This window comes from Cryptomeria japonica, chromosome 9 (assembly GCF_030272615.1).
Source record: "Cryptomeria japonica chromosome 9, Sugi_1.0, whole genome shotgun sequence".
NCBI lineage: Eukaryota > Viridiplantae > Streptophyta > Pinopsida > Cupressales > Cupressaceae > Cryptomeria > Cryptomeria japonica.
Genome location: NC_081413.1, coordinates 343,732,125 through 343,743,881, shown reverse-complemented (window position 1 = coordinate 343,743,881; position 11,757 = coordinate 343,732,125). Strand labels below are relative to the sequence as shown.

Sequence of the window (11,757 nt, the reverse complement as noted above, 5' to 3'; positions counted from 1 at the left end):
AGTAATGTGGCAGATAGGGTGCATCCATGATAAGGAATTAAAGGGAAAAGACAAAGGAACAACTTTTCCTTATTATACTATCATCCCATATTTTGTGATTTTGAATGGAAGATATGAGCATTTTGACAAATTCTTTGCACCATATCATTTAGGGGTTAGCATAGCTAGATACAGTGACCCATAGAGGTCTTACAACATTTTAAAGACAAGAATAAAAGGAGGTATATTGCCTCATGAGAACAACTTTCTTGAGGATATAATTAGAAATGAGTTTGATTCCATTACTCAAGATTGGAGGAAAGAGAAATGGATAATTTTTCAAGAAATTATGGACTACAATTCAGAAAATGGATCCAAGCTATGATCCAACAAAAGATTTTACTCCATTTTGTCCTAAAGTTGATTTTGTTATGAACAATTTTGATGAATTGACTCTTGCATTGAAGGAGAAGAAGGTCAAAATTGAAGAGGTTCATGACTGACAAGTTGAAAGAAGAGATGTACATCGTCCAACACCCATCACATTGGAGGAATCAGTTTTGATTCATCAAAAGAGGATGCAACAAGAAGGCTCATGGCCTCCTCTACCTCAAAGAACATATGGCCTAATAGAGAAGAGACCTGTTTATGAGTTTTCTAAAAAGAGAGCAAGAGAAGAAATAAGTGGTAAAGAAGAGAGTAGCAACAATAGTGGAGGATTGGTGAGGAGAAAAGGTAAAAGGATAACGAAGAAAAAGCCATCATCGAAGGTGCAAATCAAGCCTATTAAAGGAGTCAAGATCATTGATCTTGAAGTTTCAGATAGAAGTCCTTCACCAGCACCCATGCCCTTTTCACCTTTAAGGAAGGATGAAGAACAAATAGAGGAAGATACATTTGTAGCAACAAGTGCAAAGATGCAAAGTGGTATTCCTCCTTTGTCCCCTAATTTGGAGTTGGACCTCACTCCTTTAGATATTCAAGGTAGAGCTTTCAAGGATGAAAGGAAGGAGGCATGTGATACATTTATTGAGGATGATACTTTTGTGAGAAGCCCGACCTTTTTGCAATTAGTGTGGAAGATGAAAATTGAAGAATTTAAGAAGAGAACTAACGAAAGAAAAGCTCAGAGGCTAGATAGGTCTGAACATGTGAATCAAGAAGAAGTTAAGAGTGAGATGATGGAAGATTTCAAGAGAATCATTGCAAATGAGGGTAGGATGATTGTAAGTCAGTTTGGAGTTCTAATTTTACCAGAATGGGATATAGCAGATGCAATAGCCTTTGATGCAATTAGGAAATCAAAGGGCCAATAATTCAGTTCAGAGGAGGAAGCAAGGTTGGCATTGAAAGGATCAAATTTTGTAGATGGTTATAAAACCTTGGCAATATGGGCATTAGAGGAAGGACCTAGAAAGCCTAATATTAGTGACATAAATCCCAACTTAAGGGGAGGCCTTATTGTAAAGAGAGCATTTGACACATCAAGTGTGGAGGATACAAAGTTGAATTTTGATGTTTCTAAATTGGCTCATGAAACTTCAAAGAGAGAAGCCTTGGAAAAGGTAGAATTAATGAGAAAATTTGACAAGCTTTTCAATGATTACGATGTAGCTTAACAGAGGTGTGTAGAGTTGCAAACAAGAGTGCAACTCCTTTAGCAAGGACACATACAAGTTTCCTCTTCTGCACTTACATGGACATCAACGCCATCAACATCTAGGTCATCACCTGTTATCCATGAAGAATAAGAAGTTCAACTTGACAACAATGTTGATATCCCCAACATATCATTTGTCTCATATGATGACGACGAGCCTGAAGCCATTAGATATATTGATCTAACTCAATCTCGGCTCTTGGAGAAGATTATTAAATTAAAAAATAAGTTGAAGGAATCAGAAGATCAATCAGTTTGGTGACAAAAGGTGATAGTTAGCTTAGTGCTAACTCATTTAAATGAAAAGGTTGATAGTAGACTTAATAGCATTCACACCTTGTATTCTTTATTATTAAATGTTATTTAGAAATTTGATGATGATAGAGATGGTGGTTTCCTTGTTCACAAAATGGTTGGAAAGGGGAAATGAACTTAGAATAATGTCTATGGCTTCCAAGTATCATGCCGAGAGGCCATATGCACTCCAACCAAAAAATTTGTTGGTAAAATAAATACAGGAGGCCCAAATTTTACTTGAAAATATAGAGAGAAAGATAAGGGAGATGATGAGAAATTTCAATGAGTTGAGTGAAATTCTTTTGTTAGATATTGAAGATGAAAATGGGGCAGTCAAGCCTCTGGAATTTTGGAAAGAGGAGGCAAGGAGAGTCATCAGTACTCAAGTAGAGTTAATATGTGAAGGGTTGAACATGGATATGCTAGAGGATAGTATGGACAAAATAATTGCCACGAGGTCATTTTTTGAATCTTTTGAAAGAAAGGAAAATCAAGTGGCCATTAAATACACTCCATACAGAGCTAAAGTTGATGAAGTCATGAGTTATGAATGGCCATTTGATGAAAAGTACAATAGATGGAGTAGGATGTATTTGAATGATGAATAAGGGTTGTAAACAGTTTGATATAACTATTTTTGTCTTCTAGGGGCAGATAACTTTTTGAACTGGAACAACAATGATGGCAATAAAATACATCACGAGTTTTAAAGAAGTGGCTGCAGATTTTGATATTGGTTATATCTTTATTAAGGATGGAACATTTTTGTAACAAATTGCAATTGTATGTGATCATTTTAAGATGACAGGTGTGTTCTTTGGTCTGAATCTTGTTAGCTCCCTTTCTTTCTATAAAATGAAATTCAAGGCTATGAGATAGGGTTCTGATTTTGGTCCTTTTAGTGTTCCAAATTTTTGGTTCCAATAGAAAAGTCTAGGTGAAATGAGCAAATTGTAATGTCGTTTGTAGAGAAAATAGAAAGAGTCATGTGTCTGGTTTTCTGTAGGTTCTTGAAGGAGTTAAATGTAAATTATGTTTTGACAGAGACAATTGATTTATTCAATAGAAATATAATTTAAATCCATTTCTCTCAAGTGTATTATTCTACCATATTTTGAATGAATAGAATCAAGGATTTTATCATTTATTGCACTATTGTGGTGTATGTATTTTTTGTTCATGCTTTGGTCTAAGGGGCCAATTAAATGCTTGAGTAGAATTGTAGAGTGGTAGGGGTATTATAGGGATTTTCATAAGTAGTTTGGGTTGGGGTTGCAGATGTGATACATTGAAAGGCAATACTATCTTATATCTATATGTTGTTAAGTAAAATTATGTCAGAATTCATTTTATGTTGTATGAATTCATGTACCCAATGGAGTAAGACACTGATTGTATCTTGTAACTATCTTTAGTGTCAATTTTTTATTCAAAATCACTAGCAATTTGCTATAATTGGTTGAATATCAGAGTATATTTTATTTTCATGTATGTTGCTAAGTGCACATAATCATCTCATGCTCCAATTGGTTGAGGATCATTGAGGAATTTGTCATTCCTAAGCATTATCCCTTTCTATCGAGCCTTTACATGAGATTATCTAATTTTTTTATGCATAATTTGTGAATATGGTGCAGAGATCATAAATTGGCTAAGGGATCACCCTCCCGGGTATTGCAGAGCCCAAAGTGTAGAAGTATTTGCAGATCCTTGTCGCAGTTGGTCCAAGTCTAAAGGATATTGATAGTTGGAAGTGGCTTTCCATAGGTATTTTGATGAATCAACTTGGTCTCTACCTTGTAGCAGTGTAAACCCATTTCTCTACACCAACAGGTTGAACTCTTTTCTGTCACTCTGCTTCTCTTCTCTATCGGTTCTCTGTTCACTCTGTCTGAATATTTTTAACTTTGTTTTTGCCTTGCCGGATCTCCTTTCACACTCTGTCTACTCTCCTTCACTCTCTGCTGCAATCTTACCAGTTTAGAGACTACTGTTTAGATGAACTGTTACACTTTGTAACTGTCTACCGGTTACCTTAAACCTTGTTAGTTAAACTCTTCTTACCAATTCTTTGACTAACACTCATTCACTTCAATATTTTTCTATCAACACTCAAACTAATCAACCTGGCAGAATCACACTTTCTCATCAATCATCTAGCATCCTCTTTGTTTTCTTCACCGAGCTTAATTCTTAGATCTGCATATTTATACACATGCTTCTTGCCAAAAAAAACTCAAATGTCACACGCTTAGGGTTTTATTCACCAACCACAATCATATCAAATCGGATCTCTTCTTCTTAAATCGACAACCTACAAAAGTTAAACAAAAAGCTTTGTCCTCTTTTTTATTCTTCCAATAAACATTTATTATATTTAGCAAATTGGACTTTGTTCATCAGTCTTAATTTTCTCGATCATAATAAATGATTTGACTATTTCTTTCTCCAGATCAAAAAGACTATCAGATATCCTAGTTTGATCATAATGTCAAAGAATAAAATCTTTACCCTTCAATATGATTTGAGCCATAATCCTCTGCAATCGATCTATGATTTTTGCAGTCTTTATTTAATACCAACCTAGTCCACAACTACCTCGTCGATGCACCATTCACCTACCACTGAATGTTCACCACCTAGAGTCCATTTGACATGTTTGTCAACATCTACCTCACTTGATTGTGTCGATTCAAACTCGGTCACTGACCAAACATGCTACCGGTATACACTAACTAGTTAACCTTCATATCGTGCACTTTTCTATTCTACCGGTTAGTGTTGAGACATGGAATAGCTAGGACTCGAACCTAGGACCTTCCATATACTGCTGGAGTGCTCTACCACTGAGCTACTAGCCCCTCTTGGACCAGTTCATTGTCGGTCTAAGTGTGGCTTATTTCCAACACCAACACCCCCCCTTAAGCCACACCTCTCATGTGCTTGGGGCTCTTACCCTAGACCTGACTCTGATACCATGTTGAGACATGGACCAGCTAGGAATTGAACCTAGGACCTTCCATACACTACTGGAGTGCTCTACCACTGAGCTACTAGCCCCTCTTGGATCAGTCCATCATCAGTCCGGGTGTGGCTTATTTCCAACACTAATAGTTAGGACATGCTATCTCGGACCACACTTACAGAGTTTTCTTGCTTACCTATTAACAAACTTACCGGTTAATATCAACATGCCAATAATCTACATACTGGTAATGTCAACTTACATACCGGTTGACATCCCATATCGGTTGACATTCCATACCGGTTGACATCTCATACCGATTGACATCAATGACAACACAATGCCAACAATCTCCCCTTTTGGCATTGTTGTCAACACACACATTTTCTTCTCAATTTGGGCTCATCTCTTTCTCCCCCTTTGATAACAATGACAAAGAGCTCAGACATCAGTAGGTTAGACCACTATATTCTTTCTCCCAAAAATCCAATTGCGACTTTTGTAGATAGACAAATTTAATAGACAACTTCCCAAAGTCTCAAACCTACTAGAACTGCAACACAAATACTTGAGCTCCCCTTGTGTTCAACACATGGTCCAAGAGTAAAAAATGTATGGATGTGAACCCCCCTGAATGACATATCTTCATACACATTTAAGTTTATAAAGATGGTAGGACTACTCCTAACTTGTGTCTTAGATACTCAAATGTGTTTACCAATAGAGGTTTTGTGAAGATATCAGCAAATTGTTCACTTGTAGGAACATATTCTACCTTTACTTCTTGCTCTGCAACCTTCTCCCTAAGAAAATGGTATTTGATGGCAATGTGCTTTGTCCTTGAGTGCATAATCAGATTCTTTGAAATGTTTATTGCACTTGAGTTATCACACCGGATTGAAATAGGGTCATATATTTCTATCTGAATGTCCTTAAGGGTTGCTTCATCTATAACACTTGAGACTGAATCCTGCTTCTTATTGTGCCATGAAACTAATCGGTCACCTAAAAATAATGCTCCACCATGTGTGATGTTTTGGTCATCAATGCAGCTTGCTCAATTAGCATCATTGTAGGCCTGTAGAGTGAAATATCCTTGCTTCAAATACCATAAACCATAATTAAGTGTTCCTTGTAGGTACCTAAAGATTCTTCTAACTGCATTCTCATGTGACTATTTAGGTGCAGCTTGAAATCTTGCCACCATACATACTACCTACACTATATCCGGTCTTGAGGTAGTAAGATATAACAAACTACCAATAATGGATCTATACAGGGTCTGATCCACTTCTGGTGTCTCATCAACCTTTCTCAACTTGCATCTGGTCACCATGAGGGTACTTACCAATTTGTTGTCTTCCATCTAAAACTTCTTCAACATATCTCTAGCATAGCTGATTTGAGAGATAAATATTTCTTTATCTTACTGTGACATCTGCAAACCAAGAAAATATGTCAGCTCTCCAATCATTGACATCTCAAACTTTGATTGCATCTAGTAAGAAAATTCTTTACATAAGGTATCCTTGTTGCCTCCAAATATTATATCATCCACATATACAACAACAATAATCAAGTGATTTCTATCTATCTTGATGTACAAATTACTATCTACACTTGCCTTTTTGAAACCTTGCTCCTTAATATACTTATCCAATCTTGAATACCATGCTCTTGGAGCCTGCTTTAAATCATGCAATGCTTTCTTCAATCGACACACAAAAGTTTCATCATCATGCAACAGAAAGCCTTCTGGTTGTTCTATGTAGACTTCTTCTTCCAAATTACCATTCAAGAAGGCATACTTAACATCCATTTGATATACCTTGTATCCTTTGAAGGCAGAGAATGCTAAGAACATTCTAATAGCCTCAAGTCTTACAACCGGTGCAAATGTTTCTTCAATATAAATTCCTTATACTTGAGAAAACCCTTTGCACACTAACCTTTCTTTATGCTTGACAATCTTACCTTCTTCATTCATCTTGTTCTGGTAGACCCTGATGTAGAGGTATGGTTCAAACAACTTGAAAATGCTCCAAGTTACTCACTTGCTCAATCAAACAACAAACCCTCCTTTTAAGGATTCACTCCAACCAAGCCTCACACCTTTAAGAGTATCAATTCAACATCCCATATCACCTATTTCCATCCCCATAACCCCACAATGTGACAATGTGCAAGGTTATCAATATTTGGTTTCAAACCCCACAGGCAAAAGTGCTCACAATGGCTCAAATTGCTCACAACCCCTCCAAAAGGTTTTATAGGCCAAAAAAGGCTCAAGATAGGTTGGATAGGTTCCTAAAAACTCAAATGATGCCAAAAAACCCTCTGATTTGGTTGTTCAAGTCCCAAAAGTCACAAAGTGCAAATTGGCTCCTTAGACCTACTAGCCTTCAAAACTCACTTTTTGGCTTCCCACCCAAAAAATCCAAAGGACAAGCCAATATTGTTTGATTTTATTGAAAATAAACCTAGGGCAACACTTTCTACCAAAGGAAAAGTTTTGGAACCTCTTGCAAGTACCATTTCTATTAAACCCTCATCTAGGCTAATAAGGGCTAATTTAAGCACTTAACAAAGGAAATAACCTCCAAACCTACAAATTCACCTAATAAACTATTGGATCACCTTTGGGTATCCAAATTATCACCAAATACCAATTTATAGCTTTTGGTTTTCATTAAAACTAAAGTTATTGGGACTGTTCATGAATTTTATTCAATTCCCACAACCAGTCACATAGAGATGCCTGGCTAAATTTAACAAAATATCATCCAAACTGCATCCTTTTGGTCTGAAAACTTTTGGATATTAAAATAAACTCCCAAATCCTCCATTTCACCAAGTTTTATAATTTTCCCATGGTGAATTTGGAAGAAATGGGAAATTGAAGTTGAAACCCTAAGAAAGGGCACTTTCACGGGCTGTTTGGATCTATTACAACTTTTCTCCCTCAATACTCCACCTCTAGACCTCTGGTTGGATTAAAAAGAAATTTATTTCACCCCTCTAACTCCCCATGAAATAATTTTTTAGTTTGGAGGTCAAGAAATTTTGTACTAACCAAAAGAACAACAAATTTTCTGGAAAAATGCAGTTTTTTTATTGATTTCAAATATCAAGTATACAAATTCCACACACAACAACCTCCACATGAGTTTTTTGAGGCCTTTTGTAGCTTTCCCAAAATTTTCAAACTGTTTTTAGATGGTTATTAATATTGGTCAACGAATTACAACAACTTTTTGAAAAGTTGCTTTACAAGTTGACAACTTTGTCAATTTTTGACATTTTTTGCATTTTGCCATTTTAACTAATTTTATTATCAACCTAGGGACATAAACACATTGAAATGGATCTAAATAGACCAAAAAAACCTTGAATCCCTAATTCTACTCATCCTAAGTCCCCTTGACCACAGTTGACAATAGGGTTTATAATGCACCCTGGGCCACTAGGCCTTACAAAATGGACAATTAGGACCTTATTACAAAACAAAACATAAACATAAACAAAGGATTATTTTATCCTTCACAACACCTTTCTATCAAAAATATGAAGTGTTCAAACAATAAATTATTAAATTGAGGCTTGTGCCCCTGCACCATACTCCCGGGGTGGGTTGATCTCATTTCCACATGAGATAAGTTGGTCCAATGAAGTGCCATGCTTCAGAATTTCTGTCTCATCCATCCATACAACCTCTTCAATAGGTTGTCCTACCCATTTCACAAGGTTTTTTTTGTACCCTTTATTTTTGGTCTTCTTAATGACCCTTTCATCAATGATCTTTTTAGGCTTCTTTGGTGCATGAGGAGGTATATCAACAATGTCCTCTTGAATCTCCTCAACATGAAGTCTATACCTACAGCAACATGCCCTTTATAAGGTGTTAGATCAAAAACATTAAAGATAGGAGAAATACCAAGGTTAGAGGGAAGGGATATCTCATAGGCATTCAACCCATGTGTCTTCAAAACCTTGCAAGGACCCACTTTCTTCATGAGTAACTTTGTATTCTTCCCCTTTGGAAATCTTTCTTTTCTTAGGTAAACCCACACCATATCACTAATCTGCAATTGTACATCCCTCCTTTTCTTATCAGCAAGTTCTTTGTACTTTTGTCAACTCCTTTGGAGGGTTAGCCTTACTTGATCATGCTATCAGCAAATTGTTCACCATGAGCACTTGTTTGCCCATCATGTGGAAGGTCTCTCAACTCCAAGATGCCTCTTGGATTCTGCCCATACACAATCTGAAATGGACTCCTTCCTGTACTCCTATTCACAGAATCATTGAATGCAAATTCATCTTGTGGAAGTACAACATCCCACTTCTCTCCATATTTCTTTTTCAAGAATCTCAATAGGTTTCCCAAAGACCTATTCACAAATTTAGTTTGCCCATCTATTTGTGGATGGTAGGCTGAACTAAAGTTCAAGTTTGTTCCCAACCTCTTCCATAAGGTTCTCCAAAAATGGCCAATGAATTTCACATCCCTATCAGACACAATTGTTAGAGGAAGTCCATGTATCCTTATAATCTCTTTGAAAAACAAATTTGCTACATAGGTTGCATCACTTGTACTCTTACATGGCAAGATATGTGCCATCTTACTAAACCTATATACAACAAAAAAGATGCTATCAAAGCCTTTTTGAGTCGAAGGCAATCCCAATACAAAATCCATACTACAACTTTCCCAAGGCCTTGTAGGTATGGTTAATGGTTGATACAAACCTGCATTGGTGGAAGTACCTTTGGCCTTTTGACAAATAGTGCATGTTTCAACAAATCTTCTCACATCACTTTGCATCTTAGGCCAATAGTAGTGTCTTCTTACCTGCTCAAGGGTTTTATCCAACCCAAAATGTCCACTCATGCTTCCACAATGTTTTTCTTTCACAATATTCTCCCTCATTAAACACCTAGGAATGCATAGTTGATGTCCTTTGAACAATAAACCATCTTGGATCAAGTAATCAACATATTCAACATGGTATGCTTTAGAAAAATCAGAACAAAATTTATAAATTTCATGAAAGTCTTCATACCTTCATACATACCTTTCAAGGAGTCAATCCCCACACTTTGCAACTTCACCTCTTGCACTATCAAGGATCTTCTACTCAAGGCATCTTCCACCTTGTTTGCAACTCCCTTTTTGTGTTTGATGGTAAAGGTATATTCTTGGATAGATTCTACCCATTTCATATGCTTGTGACTCAACTTCTCCTCGCTATTCAAGAAGCTAAGTGCCTGATTGTTAGTAAAAACAACAAATTATTTTGGAAGGAGATAATGCCTCCACTTTTTCAAGGCTTGAACTAAGGCATACATTTCCAAATCATATGAGGAATACTTCCTCTTTGCCTCATTGAGTTTCTCACTAAAACTTGCAATGGGCCTACCCTCTTGGCTCAAAACAACCCCTATAGCAACATTAGATGCATCACACTCAATTGTAAAAACCTTTTGGAAATCTGGAAAAGCAAGTACAGGTTGCTTTGCTAGCTTTTTTTTGAGACTTTGAAAATCCTCCTCAGCTTCCTTGGTCCACACAAACTTGCACTTCTTCCCCCCTTTGATTGTTTCTAGGATAGGTGCACAAACTTGGCTAAAACCTCTTATAAACTTCCTATAAAAGGAAGCCAAGCCATGGAAGTGTTGATGTGTCTTTTGTACATGACCAAACACAGATTAAAATACCTAAAGGTACCTTATCCTCTCTTGAATAAAGCTCTCGAATGCTGAAGATATCGCAGAAGGATCAATCAGAGGAACTTCAAGGTTCTGTTATGTAGGATCTCTACTCATGGATAAGCACCAGTGGTCATTGTGTTTTCTGTTTTACAAGGGGCCTTACATACTTTCAAAAAAAGCTTGTTCATGCAACTAATTTTCAAATGAGGAAACATGATTCTCTTAATACTAACTGATGTTTCAAAAAAGATCAAAAGATAAAGGTTTTAAGGAAGTCATACTTAAACTAATCCTAAGAACGACTCAATGAGGACTGGTCTTGATAAAACTCTACCAATTTTAGTATTGCCAAAAAATTACAACTCCACTAGAATTGGTGTGATCTTTTAAGGGGATTCAATGATTTTCAAGTCATCAATGGGATAGATACTATCAGTAGGATACATATCAATACCTCCAACAATGATTGAACTCTTAAACAATCTCAATGTCTCCAGTTGACCACACAGGGCGTACTTACAATCAATAAGGATCTAGTGGTTTGGAATATGAGTCTTATCAAAGATCAAGCACAACATTCATCTTTCAAATCTTAAAACTTTAAATACTATCTCTACTAAGAGTGATTCAAGAAGATAAACCACCATGAAAATATCCACAAGGATTGCAATAAAACATCATAACTTCAATATTTCATTGATCTCATAGCCAAATAAAACAACAATTGTTCAACTTTCCCTCTTTACTACTTATTTCTCTATTGCTGACAATATTAAATTTATTTCTCTTTTTTAATTCTAACTCTCTAACTCTTTAAAATGAAATGAGTGAGGGCTTATATAGCACTCTCAAATACAATGAACCGCCTGGATCAAAATAAGATCAATGGCTGAGATTTTGACACCTAAACCCTAATTAGGGTTTATTAAAAACATTCACCATTTAGATAAACATTATCAATCCATAGCCAATAGGAATTGGCACAAATTATGAGGAAACATAGCCCAATGGGAATAAAGTTGCCACATCATTTTATAACTTTTCATCTAGAATTTTGTTCCCTTTCCTATGCTCTTTTCTAGCATATTCAATGAATCTGGACGTAATTCCCTCAATTTCAGCAATGGGAATCTCGTGAAGATTC

The 11,757-nt window shown here is 36.2% G+C and overlaps 1 non-coding gene across 1 annotated transcript; it reads right to left on the bottom strand.

Annotated features, from left to right (window-relative positions):
* Positions 1-4,924: 4,924 nt before the first annotated feature.
* Positions 4,925-4,996, bottom strand: TRNAT-AGU (transfer RNA threonine (anticodon AGU)). Its single transcript has one exon. It is a non-coding gene; the product is annotated as a tRNA-Thr (tRNA).
* Between the last annotated feature and the right edge of the window lie 6,761 nt (positions 4,997-11,757).